General features: G+C 45.3%; 1 long non-coding RNA gene across 1 annotated transcript; it reads right to left on the bottom strand.

Annotated features, from left to right (window-relative positions):
* Positions 1 to 6,450: 6,450 nt before the first annotated feature.
* On the bottom strand, positions 6,451 to 13,424 carry LOC130683899 (uncharacterized). Its single transcript, XR_008997963.1, has 2 exons — positions 11,254 to 13,424; positions 6,451 to 11,157 (listed from the first exon to the last, which is right to left on the bottom strand). It is a non-coding gene; the product is annotated as an uncharacterized LOC130683899 (long non-coding RNA).
* Between the last annotated feature and the right edge of the window lie 34 nt (positions 13,425 to 13,458).

The following is a 13,458-nucleotide window of genomic DNA, read 5'->3' as shown; positions in this document are numbered from 1 at the left end:
CCATCTGCATTTATCAGCTGGTATTCTTTCTTTGAATTTCACTTATTATGAGTGAAGTTGCCCATCTTTTCAAATGTTTAAAAGCCATTTTAATTCCTTTCCCAGCAAATCGTCCCCAGCAGGGGATTTCTGTGGGGACCTGGGCACTTAGAGCAGAGCATGGTGAGTGCTGTGACTGGGGTAAGGATGGGTGGCAGTAGAGCCAGGAAGAATATCAGCAGGCCGTCTAGGTGCTGGGTGCACCAGGGAAGGCACTCAGCATGGGTTCCTCTGAAGCAGGCCTGGGACAAGAATTCAGGGACAAGCATTCAATTTGGGAGGAGGAAATTCTGGGAGGCAAGTAGGAAAACAAGACAGGAAAGGCTGCCAAGGAAGGTGGGTTGTCAAGCAAGTTAGTACTGTGAGCGACTGGGGCTCGACCCCACAGGGAGATTCTGAGGCCAGTGGAGCACACCTCGGCCTTATTCTACCTGAGAGTACCGGGTCCTGTCAGTCATTGTTGGAAGGTTGCCCCTCGAGGGCAGCATTCATTCCCCAGCACTTCGGGCCTGCCCTGTAGTTAGAAGAGTGAGTTTCAGTGGCTACAAAATGCTCTCAGGCAATAAATGTGGGTGCTGCCAGCTGGGGGTCAGCTGGTAGTCACTGAAATGATACAAGTTGGGGACACTGCCAGCATCTGCTCAAGGACCTCTAAGCAGAGACTTTACAGATGAGGAGGAGTTAGCCAGATGAAGAGAAGATGGGGAAAGGGACGCATGCCCCAGGCAGAGAGAGCAGCAGGTGCAAAGGCCCTGGGGGTACAGCAAGCATGGATGTTTGAGGGACCAATGGCCAGTCTTCTGTCTGGAGGCAGAGGTGGAGGGTGAGTCTCCATGGTCTTGCCGGGCCTGTTAGGCCACCTTTAGGAGTCATCACATCATGCTGAAGGCACTGGGGGGAAGGGGTCACTGGAGAGTTTTAATCAGGGAAACGGCATCCAGTGAGCACACTTAATGTCTACATCTATTATATCAGGGTCGCTGACTCACGAAGCTAAAGAAAGAGACCAGAGAGATACCATAAATGTGAGGCCAGTTGGGCATGAACAACAGTGTAGTGGAGACTGTGGTGAATGAGAAAGCACATGTTCCCCACCGCTTCTTGCTCCAGCCGTTACTGCCTAGCAGGATGCAAACATAGTTGCCAGCTACTTCCATCTTCAAGAACCTGGAAATCCAGAGGTTTGCATGAAATCACTCATTTAAAAATCTGTTGGTAATTTTGTTTTAAACACTGATGCAGAAACAACAAAACATACTTGTGGGTAGGTTCTAGGCCCTCATGTTGTCAGTTTGCAGCCTCTGTGTGAGATCATTTAATTTTTGCCACAGTCCTGGAAGCAAGATGTGAGTTCACATGGCACTAGCTACTGTAACTGGTGAAATGCCAAGTCACAGTGGCTTTGCACAATAGACATTTACTTTTCACTCACATAAAGTCCCACTAGGAGCAGGTGCAGGGAAGGGCAGGGAGTACTGACCACCTGCCCATGTGGCTTTCAGGATCACGAGGCACTGATATCCAATGAGCAGACAGTGAAGAGAGCAGAGGACCACGTGGGAGGGCTTGGTGAGTAGCATCCCTCCTCTCTTCTGCCCACATTCCGTTGCTAGAACTGTCATGTGACCACCCCTCCTGAATACAAAGTGGAGCTGGGAAATGTAGTCCCTGCTCTGAGGCAGCCACTTCTCAACCAAAACCCCATCCTATGGGTTAGGCATGCAGATTTCTGAGGGGTCACCCATCTCTGCTTCATGAAGTTATTATCATTTCCTTTTTACAGACAAAGAAATGAATCTCAGAGAGACTAAGTGACCTGTGAGAAACCACGCAGCTGGGAGCACTGCCTTTGTCACTTCAATCCAAGGATCCTTCCTCTTCCTCAGTGTTTCCCAAATTTACCATCTCCTAAGAATGACCTGTGCAACTTGTTGAACATATACCCCTCTGGACCTCACCCCGGACTTGAAGCTGTGTGTTCAGGGGAGTGTGTGGTAACCTGTATTTTCATCATGAATCCCAGATGATTTTTATATGACTCCACACCAGGGGCTGCACCTTAGAATCACCAGGGGAGCTTTGTGAAATGTTAATCTCCTGGCCCTAACCCCTAGAGATTTTGATTAAGTTGGTCTGTGGGAGAAGCCCTGACATCTCCATTTTACAAAACTCCCAGGTGACTCTGATATGCAGGCAGGGCTGGGAACTAGTGCACCTGCTCCCCACCAAACCGGGCTGGTCATCACAGTTACTGCAGGGAGCTTTTCAAACTAAAGCAGTAAGAGAGAGAAAGGGAAAGAAAGAAGTATCAATGAGTCTTTACTCTGGAAAACAGCATTTTTTCAAATGATCCTAATGTGCAGCCTAGGTTGAGACCTACTGAATACATGGGCCAGAAGACTCTGAATCAGACTTTGAATCAACACTCTGAAATGACATTTCTGTATTTTTTAAGCTTCTCCAGGGGACTATGATACTACACAAAGAGTGGTGTGCCCATCTCTGGGAGCTTGTAAGAAATGCAGATTCTCAGGTTCTACCCTGGACCCATTCAATCAAATCTGCAGTTTAACAAGACTCCCGGGGGGTGCGCACACACATTAGTGTGAGAGGCACTGCTCAAAGGCACACAGACTCTTTCTGGGAGAAGAGCAGATTAGGTCCTCCAATCAGGGCTGGCTCATCTTCTCTCCCATCTCCACCCACCTTCTTGATGCCGTAGAACCTTTTCTAGCCTCGCTAACATAGTCCTCAAAGGTCTGGGCCTCGCTGCCCCATGCCGTGGCCATCTGTTCATGGCTCCTGTGTTTGGTCTGGGCGTGTGCTCAGTCTTATGAGTTAACAGGGCACTTGCAGGCCCTTTCTGCCAGGGAAAGGCTTCACAGATGTTGGGTATTGACTCGAGGACCAGACCATGGGTTTGGTGCTTCACCTCAAGATTTAAAGCTCTTTAGATCTGTAAGTTGGAGAAGAATACAGACTTGTTTTGTGAGGTCTGGGACCAATCAGAGGGAGTTATAGGGAGACTGTAGTTCAATATAAGGAAAAACTTCAAACAGGCTGGAAGGGGTCATAAGTTAGTAAGGTCCAGGTGGTAAGCTTCCTGTTCCCCAAAGAGAACAAGCAAAAGTTGGATGGCCTTCATTCAGGGTACCCAGAGGCAAACCTCTGGATTGGGTGTGAGCTGAAGGGGGCCTCCACTCATGGTTGAAACATGAAGGCCCCTCAAAGGCAGGAGGCTGGGTCAAGGAGTGAGGAGAGAGAGATAATTCAGGGTTTTACTGTGCCAATAAGTCACAAAGGCGGTTTGGTTCAATACAAACTACTGTTTGAGCAGGAAAGTATCTCTGTTGGTCTCCACTAGTTCAAAGGCTCAGTGAGGTCAGTGGCTGGACTACCTGTGGAGCCCATGGCACCTGGCACAGGGCCTGGCATATAACAGCATCTGCCCAGTAATATTTGTTGACTTAAATGTAAATGGCTGAAAATGAGCATTAATCCCTTGTTTGTCTCTCACTGGTAATCCCTGGGCACCGCAGGATAATCTGGCATCTTTTGTACCCTTTAAAGCCCTTGTGTCAGGTGTTCAGGGTGTCCATGGTTTTCTTCTTGGTTTCTCAGTACTAATTATTTTCCATCTAGCTTATAACTGCCTGGCATTCTTTGTAATGGCAAAACAACTGAAATAACCCAAATGGCCCATGAAAGGGGGTTTGTTAAATCATTTGGGGGCTCTCCTCCCCCAGAGCCCAGCCACCATCCACCAATCCAAGCTGAGAATGTCTTACCTGGAAGTATTCCAACAAGACACAACAGCATGGTCTCTGTGTAAGTGTTCTCGATGAACTACTTTTTGCTTGGCTGTATCTTTTACTTTTTCTTTTTTCTCCCTGAACATCTATTACTTTTGAGTAATAAAAACTAATCAATGGGAACTGGACTGGTTCTAAACTCTATTTGAAATCTATAATCTATTTTAGCCAGCTTTATCTAATTGGCATAGTTTTTATTTGAGAAAATTGCAAACTGAAAAATAGGGTGAGTGCTTAGAATAACCAGTTAGCACTGTTCCTTCCATGACCCCCTTCCTAGCCCACTGTGACCTTCTTACTGCTTTCTCTCTAAGTGAGCAATGCAGGGGGTCTCAGGCACCCACAGCCTCACAGGTTGGTTACTCCATTCCAGTGATATGATTCCAGAAAGTGGAGAGAGCCATTAGCTTAGGCAGCCTCTACATAGGTATGTGCTTACTGGAAAACCATTGCAGCTGCAGCTCAAACGCACAGAACTGCTGGCAGAAGTCTTGCCCCTGGCACCAGGGCCAGGAGCCATCTGCCCAATTTGACAGCCTGCAAAGGCTGCAGGCAACTCTTTGCCATCTGGGCCATGTAGGATGTTTTCTTGGGAGTGTCCAGGACTACCAAGGAGTCCTGGACATTTCCTCCAGGCTGGCTACCGCTGGCTCTGAGCCAAGTGACAGGAGTGGGGCACCCCTCCAGGAGCCCTTATCATGACAGGCAGGTCTTAGGACCGGGCTCCACTCACTTTCCACTCCACAGGATGGGGTGGAGAGAATGCGAAGAGTATGTGAATGCATTCATGCTGTACCTGAGCCTCTGTCAGCAGCTTCAGGCCCCACAGGAGCCCCAGGGGCTCGGCTTGGCTGTGACAGCCTGGGAAGTTCACAGGGGGAATGGACCTCAGGCTTCACAGGTGAGAAATGAGCATGAGGACTTTTTTTTCCTGGGGTCTGGGCAGATGAGTCTACGGCAGGTGTTCTGAGTGCCCTAACGTCGGCCACAGAATATATTTTGTTTGGGGTGTTGGTCTGTGTTGAGGGATATCTGGGCTAAGAAGATGCTCAGAGGTGGTGGCTAGGCGTGGGTGTTCATTAGGAGAAGGTGCTTTGGAAGAGGAACTCCCAGATTGTTCTGAGGCTCAAAGCAATCATGTGTGTGAATGTGTTTTATAAAATATAAAGTCCTTAAAAATATTAGTTCATTTTATTTTGGTAAAATAAAACTTTAGTTCTCTTTCTGTGATTAGAATAACACTGCTAGGGTAACAGCAAATGAGAGTACATTGAATGGAAATCTGAATTTGAAAACATGGCACAAAGATGGGCAATAGCTATTGGGAGGGCCACACAGAGTTCAGAAAATGGGTCAGTCCATCTAAGCTTGTACCTGACCTGAGCCAGGTTCCTTTATCACCTATTACTGGGCTTTGGGACCTGTGCTGTCACCAGGAAGAGATGCCACAATGCTAACTATCTTAGGGCAGGGGAAACAGGGAAGTAAGAAAACCTAATGTCATGACTGTATTACCAGCACCACGGATTACTTGGCTACCACAGAAAATCGACCTGTCAGGAAGCAAGTTATATGTCCACCCAGGGTTTATGGGACTGCTCAGTTAATTTATTAACATTATAAAAGTAATGTATACAGAAGCATTTTGGGCAAGGGCCCATGTCCTACTACCCTAGTGAAATGTAGTAAAACCAACCTTGAAAAGGAGTGGCAGCAAAAACGGCTGACTTAAACCAGCTCATTGCACTGCTGGGAGGGAGGTGAGGAGAGCTCGGAGTGCGTGAATAACTTACCTTTTATGCAGTTTATCTATGCATGGCCGGAGACTTTAAGCAGTGCATACCTTCTCACCCAGGAGTTCCAGGTGTAAAATTCTATCCCAAGAAAATAATCAGACTCTGGTCAGATGTAGATAGACAGACAGACACACACGTTTTTGTATGTTTATATACAAACAAGGTTTTTCAGCTCTTTATTATAGTTCTTTACTATAGCCAACATATATACACACACAGCCCCCAATTGTCCAAAAATAGAGGGATGGTTAACTGTGGAAGAAATTATGAACATGTTTAAATGATGGACTATTACACGGTTATTAAAATCATGTTTTGAGGGATATTTTGTGACACGGTAAATATAATGAAAAAAGAATATAAAACTATACAGTTTTTCAGCAATTGAAATATATACATTTATAATAATAATAATGACGATAGCAACTGATATTTACTGGATGCTCACCACGAGCCTAGGGTCCTATCATATTACTCCTTCAGTTCTCTCCAAGTCCTCTGACCTGTGTACCATCATTGCCCCCACTTTTCAGAGGAGTAAATGGAGGCACAGGGGCTTGGGCAGTGTGTCCAAGGCCACCGAGGGGGAGGGTGTGGTGAGGCAGAGCTTGTAACAGAGCCAGGCTGGCTGGCTGGTATTCTGCAGCACTGCAACAAAGTGGGCCTCCCTGAGGGCTGGGGCTGAGGACATACACTTTTCTTTATGTTTTCCAAATTTCCTAGAGAGGTATACTTTTCTTTTGTTAAAAGTAGTTTTTATTATAAAAATAACATATTAACACGTTAAAAATAGATCCAGAGTATGGGGGTGAGGTGGGTGGGTGGGTATTAAATAACCTAGGAGCCAGACAGGTGGGAGGAGGTAAATCAAATTCAATTTGATTCAGTGAAACGGAAAGGATCGGGGAAGGCTAGAAGACTAGGCTCAGTGGGAAAGAGAACTGGCCCTATGCTGAACACATGACATTTTACCAGTGTTTGTGGGACATCCACGTCGATGACCAGCAGGATACAGGACACAGAGGTGTGCTGAGGAGACATGTGGGCAGGAGATCCAGATGTGGGGGCAACAGTGAGCAGATGTTACCAAATCTACAGGAGACGTTTGTTATTTTTGCCTGCACATCCTGTCTACCCCTTTCTTTGGGCAGTAGCAACCCATTTTTTCCTTTGGAGAAGTACCTCACCCATTCTATGTGGCCTTGGTGAGATGGTCAAAGTGCCCTACCATCTGAGAGGTGGGCTCATCTGTCAAGCAAAGAACATTTTTTGAGATCAAAACCAATATATTTTTTTGATGATAATTCCTGATTCCTAAGAAGCCTGCAGCCCCCCAGCCACAGAATGAATGCTTTTAGCTGCTCAGGAAGCCACTGCTCAGCTCTGAATTTTAAATTTAACTTTCTGAAGTCCACAGTGAGGTAAGAGTCAAAATCTTCCTAATGTTAACACTTGAGGGTGAAAATTGGTTTAGAGTACATGCAGGGCAAGGAAAGAATTCTTGGGAGTTAGGCTGAGCCAGGAAACCATGATACAACAGTTTAAATGTAGAATGAATTGAAGACTTACCAAGATAGAGCTTCACTCAAAGTGTAAAACCAAACCCAGCCATTATGAAACCAGCAGGTATAGTAAGCGTGAGTGACTAAAGGTTTAGCTCAATAGCTTTCGGGCAGCAGCTCTTCACATTTTTGGTGGTGGTGGTTTTGCATAGGTAATCCAGTGTCAGGATCCAAAACTCAGAACGCAAGGTCCACTTTATGATGTCTGCCTGCCTGCCACTGTCCTACCCCTGCCACTCCTTGAAAAACTTGTGTCCTGTATATCTTTTCAGTGTTTCTTAATGCAACACAGCAATACAAAATATATTCGTAGTGGAGCATCTTGCTTTTTTCACTTGCTATATTTTAGAAATGATTCCTCTGTCCACAAAGAGCTTCCTCTTTTCCCAGCTACCCAGTACTCCAGTGTGGATGCACCAGTGAAGATGCCCAGTCCTCTACTGACACCTGGGGTGTTTCCAGTCTTTTGCTATTACAACCAATGCTGCAATGGATAACCTCTTACATAAGCCATTACATGTATGTAAAAATGTCACCTGCATTTGTGGAATCCTAGACTCGTCATTTTGATAGATCTTGTCAATTCACAATCCCACCCGCAATGTCTGAAAGTGCCTGTTGCCTGCTGCCCTGCCCCCCTGGAATTGAGATTGCTGCCAATCTGAGAGGTTAAAATTGGTATCTCATGTACTTTTAACAAGCATTTATCCTTTGAAGATTGACATTGAGCATCTTTTCACATGCATGAGGGCCATTTATATTTCTTTTTCTGTGAATCATCTGTTCATTTTCTCTACTTTGCTCATGCAAAACTTCCTAACTTGGAGTTAGAAATGTATGGGTAAAAGGCTAAAAAATAACTTAAGGAGGCCCCTGAAGAAATCCCAAGTGACGTGTTCTGGAGTCCTGGAGGTAAGGAAGGGCCCTGGGCTGACAAAGTTGGCCAGTGGCAGACAGAGCAGCTAGAGGCTCTTCCGCTGTGGCGAGGGGCAAAAACTGATGTCCTGGGAAGCCAAAAGGCCACCGAGTGGAATCTAGTGGCAAGGAGAGAGTGGGAAGGGCCACCACGACCAGGGCAGGTCCTTAGGGTTGTGGGTCCAAGAACTCCATGTCAGGTTGTCCAGAGCTGATCAGATTCAGGGGGGTGGACTCAAAAAATACTGATTGATGATACATATACCAGATGCCAATTTATTAACCTGCAGAAGGGAATATACCCTCCCCATAACTGAAGTGCTTGTGCCTGCCTTCCAGGGCTCCCTTGTTTCTTTCCTATTATTTCCCACCGTCTCATTCGCTGGCGCACCCACCCTCTCCTGCGGCTGCAACAGCCATCTGCGCGCTGACCACGATCTGTATCTCAAAATCTCTGACTTGTGTTTCAGACTCATGTATCTTCCTGCCCCCAGATATATCCACATATCTCTGGAGTTCAACAGATCCAAACTGAGCTCGTCGGTTCAAAGGCATCTCACCATAAGGTGGCAGTGAGAGTACAGACTTTAGCCAGACTGCTTCGGCTCAGATTCTAGCTCCACGGCTTACTAGCTGTGTGATGCCAGGCAAGTTACTTGGCATCTCTTTGCTTCAGTTTCCTAGTCTGGAAAATGAAGGTGATAATGGTAATCTCATTGGATTGTTACAAGGATTAAAATGAGTTTTCTGACACATAGTAAGAGCTATAAAAGTACTAGTAGCTTTTATTATCACATTCCATTTAAATGCTGTTATTGGTCTGTCTGCTGTCAACTGGATTCAAGAGTTACATCAGAAATAGGCACCAGCAACCCACTCAGTTGCTCAAACTAGAAGGCAAATTGTTCATTGTCCACTTTCTCTCTCTGCCCCTCCTGTTCATATTCAATTTCTCACCAAAGCCTGATCTATTACAACTTTCAATCTGTTAACTCGCTCTCCATTCCTATGGCCACCTGCTCTTTAGATCGTTGCCCTCTCAAGCCTGAGTCACAGTGCTATCCAGGCTGAAACCAGGGTAATCCTTCTAAAATAAAAGTCACTTCCCTTTTCTTCTATAGCTTTCAGGTTTCTTAGAATAAACCCCTTGACATGGCCTTTCAGACCCTTCATGACCCGATTCTTGCTTTCATTTGCCCTTCAAACTCCTCCGTCCAAAACTAAACTGTCTCGCTTTTCCTTAAACCTGTTGGCTTCCTGGATTTCCCTCCTTAGTGAATGGTGCCAACCTACTGGCCACCCATTCACTCGGGCCAGACAACTCAGCCACAAATCCTGCAGTCTCTTTAGACTCCAGGGTCTCCCCGCACAGCCCTTCAGCCATTGTTCCAGTTCTGGCCTTCACTTAGATTACTTCGACTGTCTTCTAACTGGCCTCTCTTCCATTTCCCTCCTCTCCATCTACTTCCCGTGAGGCTGCCGGAGAAATATAAGCTGGCCACTGGCACACTGCTATTTTGCTCAAGGACAAAAACCAAGCTCCTTAACACGATTCTCTCTTTGAGCTGACCTGGACTCTCTCCAGTCTCTTTCCATCCTTTCCCACTTCCTAGGCCAATGCCTGACATTCAAAACCCAATTTAGACAAAACCTCCACAAGGAAGCCTTCTCTGAGACACCCCGCTGCACCTCCAGACTGGACTAGGCAACCCTTCTGGACATCCACCCACAGCAGGCAGTCACCAAGGTATGTGGAAAAAACAAGTGGAAGCTGGGGACACCAAAGGCAACCTGACACACCACCGGCCCTCCTGCAGAGCAGAGCAGGAAGCAGCTCTCTTCACTCTCCCTGCCTTCCAAAATGATCAACACTCATTTGATCCCCACCCTCACACTGCTTTGCTAACAAAGTATTTCGTAACAGGATAATTGTGGGGATTAAAAATATTTAAATAATTGCTGGCACATAGTGAACATTCAGTACTTTCATTAAACAAGTATAATTACTGAGTGCCAACTCTGTGCTAGGCAAGAGTTTAGGCCCTGGAGATAATTGGCATTTTAATCAATTCTAAGACACCATCATTTTAAAGATTCACTACTTAGTGTAGAGATGATTAAGAAAGAAACAAATGTTACCAATTAAACTAGGGCACTGTCAATTATCAGATGCATTTAGATTTTCAGAGTGCTAAATTGTGGGAAAAGTACATTTTAGAGTCAATGAGAAAAGTAGTGATAAACAAAACGGGCAGAAGTCTCTGTCCTTAGGTAGCTTCTATTCCAGTGAGGCCTTTGTCACTTTTGGATATACAGAGGTAGTGTAAGTACTACAATGAGTTAGAGCCAAGAAAAGGGATACAGAGTGAAGGGGGTTGCTGGGGTAGCCAGGAAGGCCCCTATGGGGAAATGACACGAGTAGACTTGAATGAAAAGAAGAGTTGTGGGTGAATAATGTTCTAAGCAGAGGTAACATCAAACACAAAAGGCCAAAGGGGGAGATATTCCTGGTGAGTTCAAGGGCACACAAGACAACTGTAGCTAGAACACAGTCCCAGACCCTGGGCAGCCAATATCCTCAAGCCCACTGGTATTTTCTAGGTGGAAGCAGGTATCCCTGACTTAGTTTAAGGTGTGTAAGGGATTGAGGCTAAGAAAAGCAGTGTAACTCAGTGATCAGAAAGGTGGCTGTAGGGTCAGATGGCTTAGTTTGAATCTCAATTCTGTACTTACAAGCTGTGTAACCATGGACAAGTTATCTAATTGGTCTGAGCCCAAGTTTCCTCAGCTGTAAAATGGACATAATAAAGTACCTGTTTCACAAGTTGGTTATGAGGATTAAATGAGAGAATCCTTGTGCATCAAGATACAATTGATCATTGTCATTACCGTCCACTACTCTGAAGTCATTCTTAAAATTATGTCAAGGTAAGGAATAAATTAATTTGAGCCTTAAAACAATGCTACGCTTCTAGATTACTGACAGGTGGGATGGCAACATGTTGTTGGGGAATTATTTTTTTAGGTTGCCTTCTCCATTATTTTTTTAATTTATAAGTTATCTTTCTATATAAATCAATTGTTTTTGTAGTATAATTTGATAGAACTAAGTCTTTCTTATTCAATCACTTACAAGATACATGTAACAGGTATTGTTAAGGAGGAAGGAATTTTACTGGTACTATAGCATTCTGATTAAATGGCATTACTATGTGCATTCAGGTAGTACCAAGACAACTTCCTCAATACCTATAAAATCTACACATAAACTCAGCGTTTTTCTCATGGCTGTAAAAATCCTGTGTTGGGGGTGCAGGAGGCAAGTCTGACTGTTTGTTCCTTCTGATCACATGTTTTGTAGCTTCTCTGTCTCATTCTAAGTCATGAGGTACCAGACAGTAAACCAGTCTTGAAATATAATGACTTGAAATTTCAGGCCATCAGACGGTGTGAGTTGGCAAACTGCAGTATTCCAGGAGGTTCTTACCTTTTGAATATTCTGAGTAATGACCCACATTCACAGAAGTGCATCTTAACTTTATGATGGAAATATGCTTACATGAAGCACTTTGAAACTTTTTGGTTCTCGGTATTTAATGCCATAATGGGTGGAAATAGGTAAAATGAAGAATTCACCAAAATTATATTTTGCACCTACTAGCCTTTAGGAACTGTGTTAGGCTTTGGGAATTCATTATTGATCTCCATACAGTCCCTGCCCTCAAGGATATGTTGACTTTTATCTGCATCAATATTTTCAAATGACAGCTTAAAAACACATATTTGATCTTAATGCAATTCATTTGGCAACTTCAGGGAAAAAAGATGCATCATGTATTTCTCTTTTTTATTCTTTTCTAAGAGATGTTGAGGGGTAGGCAGTGGATGGACAGGCTTTGAGACAGATTAAATCCTGACTGGGTCACTTAGTAGCACTGTGTGACATAGGATAAGGGAAGCTAGAACAAGTTATGAGTCCCAGTCATTCTCACTCATAAAATGTGTAAAATCACTGGAATATTGAGAGAACATGTACATAGCTGCTTCGTAGTAAAAGGTAACCATTATTATTAGCATCACTTGGTGTGATGTTGGAACTTTAGAATTCTAACAGTATTTTTTTCCATTCCCTGTTAGTTATTTAGCCTCTGGTATGAACAAGAATTTAAAATTATTACCCAGGGCCCACTGCATGATTTATATTTAACCAACTTATACAATGACCTGTACATTCCATTCCTAGACACAAGGGTCAGGCATTCCAAGGTCTGACTGTGGTTAAGTTAGACACACTATTTCAAGCAGTCTGTCTAGTTAGGTGACTATACCTAAGCATTGGGGAATGGGGGTGGGAGGGTCCATTTTCGGTTTAGGTAACAACACGTGTAAGGGGCGGGCAGGAACCAACTGCAGCCACTTTTATTTTATTTATTATCCATGTTTTCCCACAAAGCTCGGAGAAGTGCATTAGCAGAGCTGGGGCCTGGTGAGAAGCATAGCTAGATCAACAGAACCAGTCCCGGTGATGGAGGGGGTGACCCACTGTTACACAGATCACCCCTTCTCTGCCTTTCTTCTGAGGAATCGCCAGAGCCATACAAATGGAAAGATCCCTAAAAATCACCTACTTAGATGAACTGCCCAAACCTTTTTGCGAAATTTAGTGGTTATATGCATTCTTTTTATGTAGAGAAGGTCTAGTTCTCACTAGATTCTCAAAGGAGTCCATGCCTGAGAAAAACGAGATTTGCTGATACAGTCCAACTTCCTCACATTAACAGGCGGAAAAACTGAGACTTAGCAAGAGTAAGGCAGTTGCTTCACATCAAACAACAGGGGTTTAGAAGCGAAGACCTTTCCATTCCAATTCCGGCCTCACACTCAGGGATCTGGCCAAGGATGATACCTCCTCGCTTATGTGCAGACCCTGAAAGCTCCCCGGGAAGGGCTGGTGTCCGAGGACTGGAGATGTCGTAGGCGGTCCAGATTCCCAACACAAGGAGACTGGCCAAGTGCTCAGAGGGGCTCCACAGCCGCGAAGATTCGCCCACCCTGGCCTAATCCAGCGCAATTCCTTCGCTTCGGTGACTCCAGGTGTAACATCAAACACTGGGAGACCCCGGGAAGTGAGGCGGTTCGGCGGCCGCTAAGAACAACGCCAACCCACTCACCTGCCAGAGGAAGCAGGCACGCCCCAAATGCCGGTCCAGAGCGAACCCGCTGCAGACCGCCGAGGCAGCTACGAGAATAACAGGAAATGACGCCAGGCGCACGTGCTGCCGAGGGGCGGGGGCGGGGCGTTTGAGATGCCCTGGCACCGTCCCGCGCCTGCGC

The sequence above is a fragment of the Manis pentadactyla genome, chromosome 5 (assembly GCF_030020395.1).
Source record: "Manis pentadactyla isolate mManPen7 chromosome 5, mManPen7.hap1, whole genome shotgun sequence".
Lineage (NCBI taxonomy): Eukaryota > Metazoa > Chordata > Mammalia > Pholidota > Manidae > Manis > Manis pentadactyla.
Note: the sequence above shows the minus strand (reverse complement) of the source record. Positions and strands in the feature narration are given on the sequence as shown.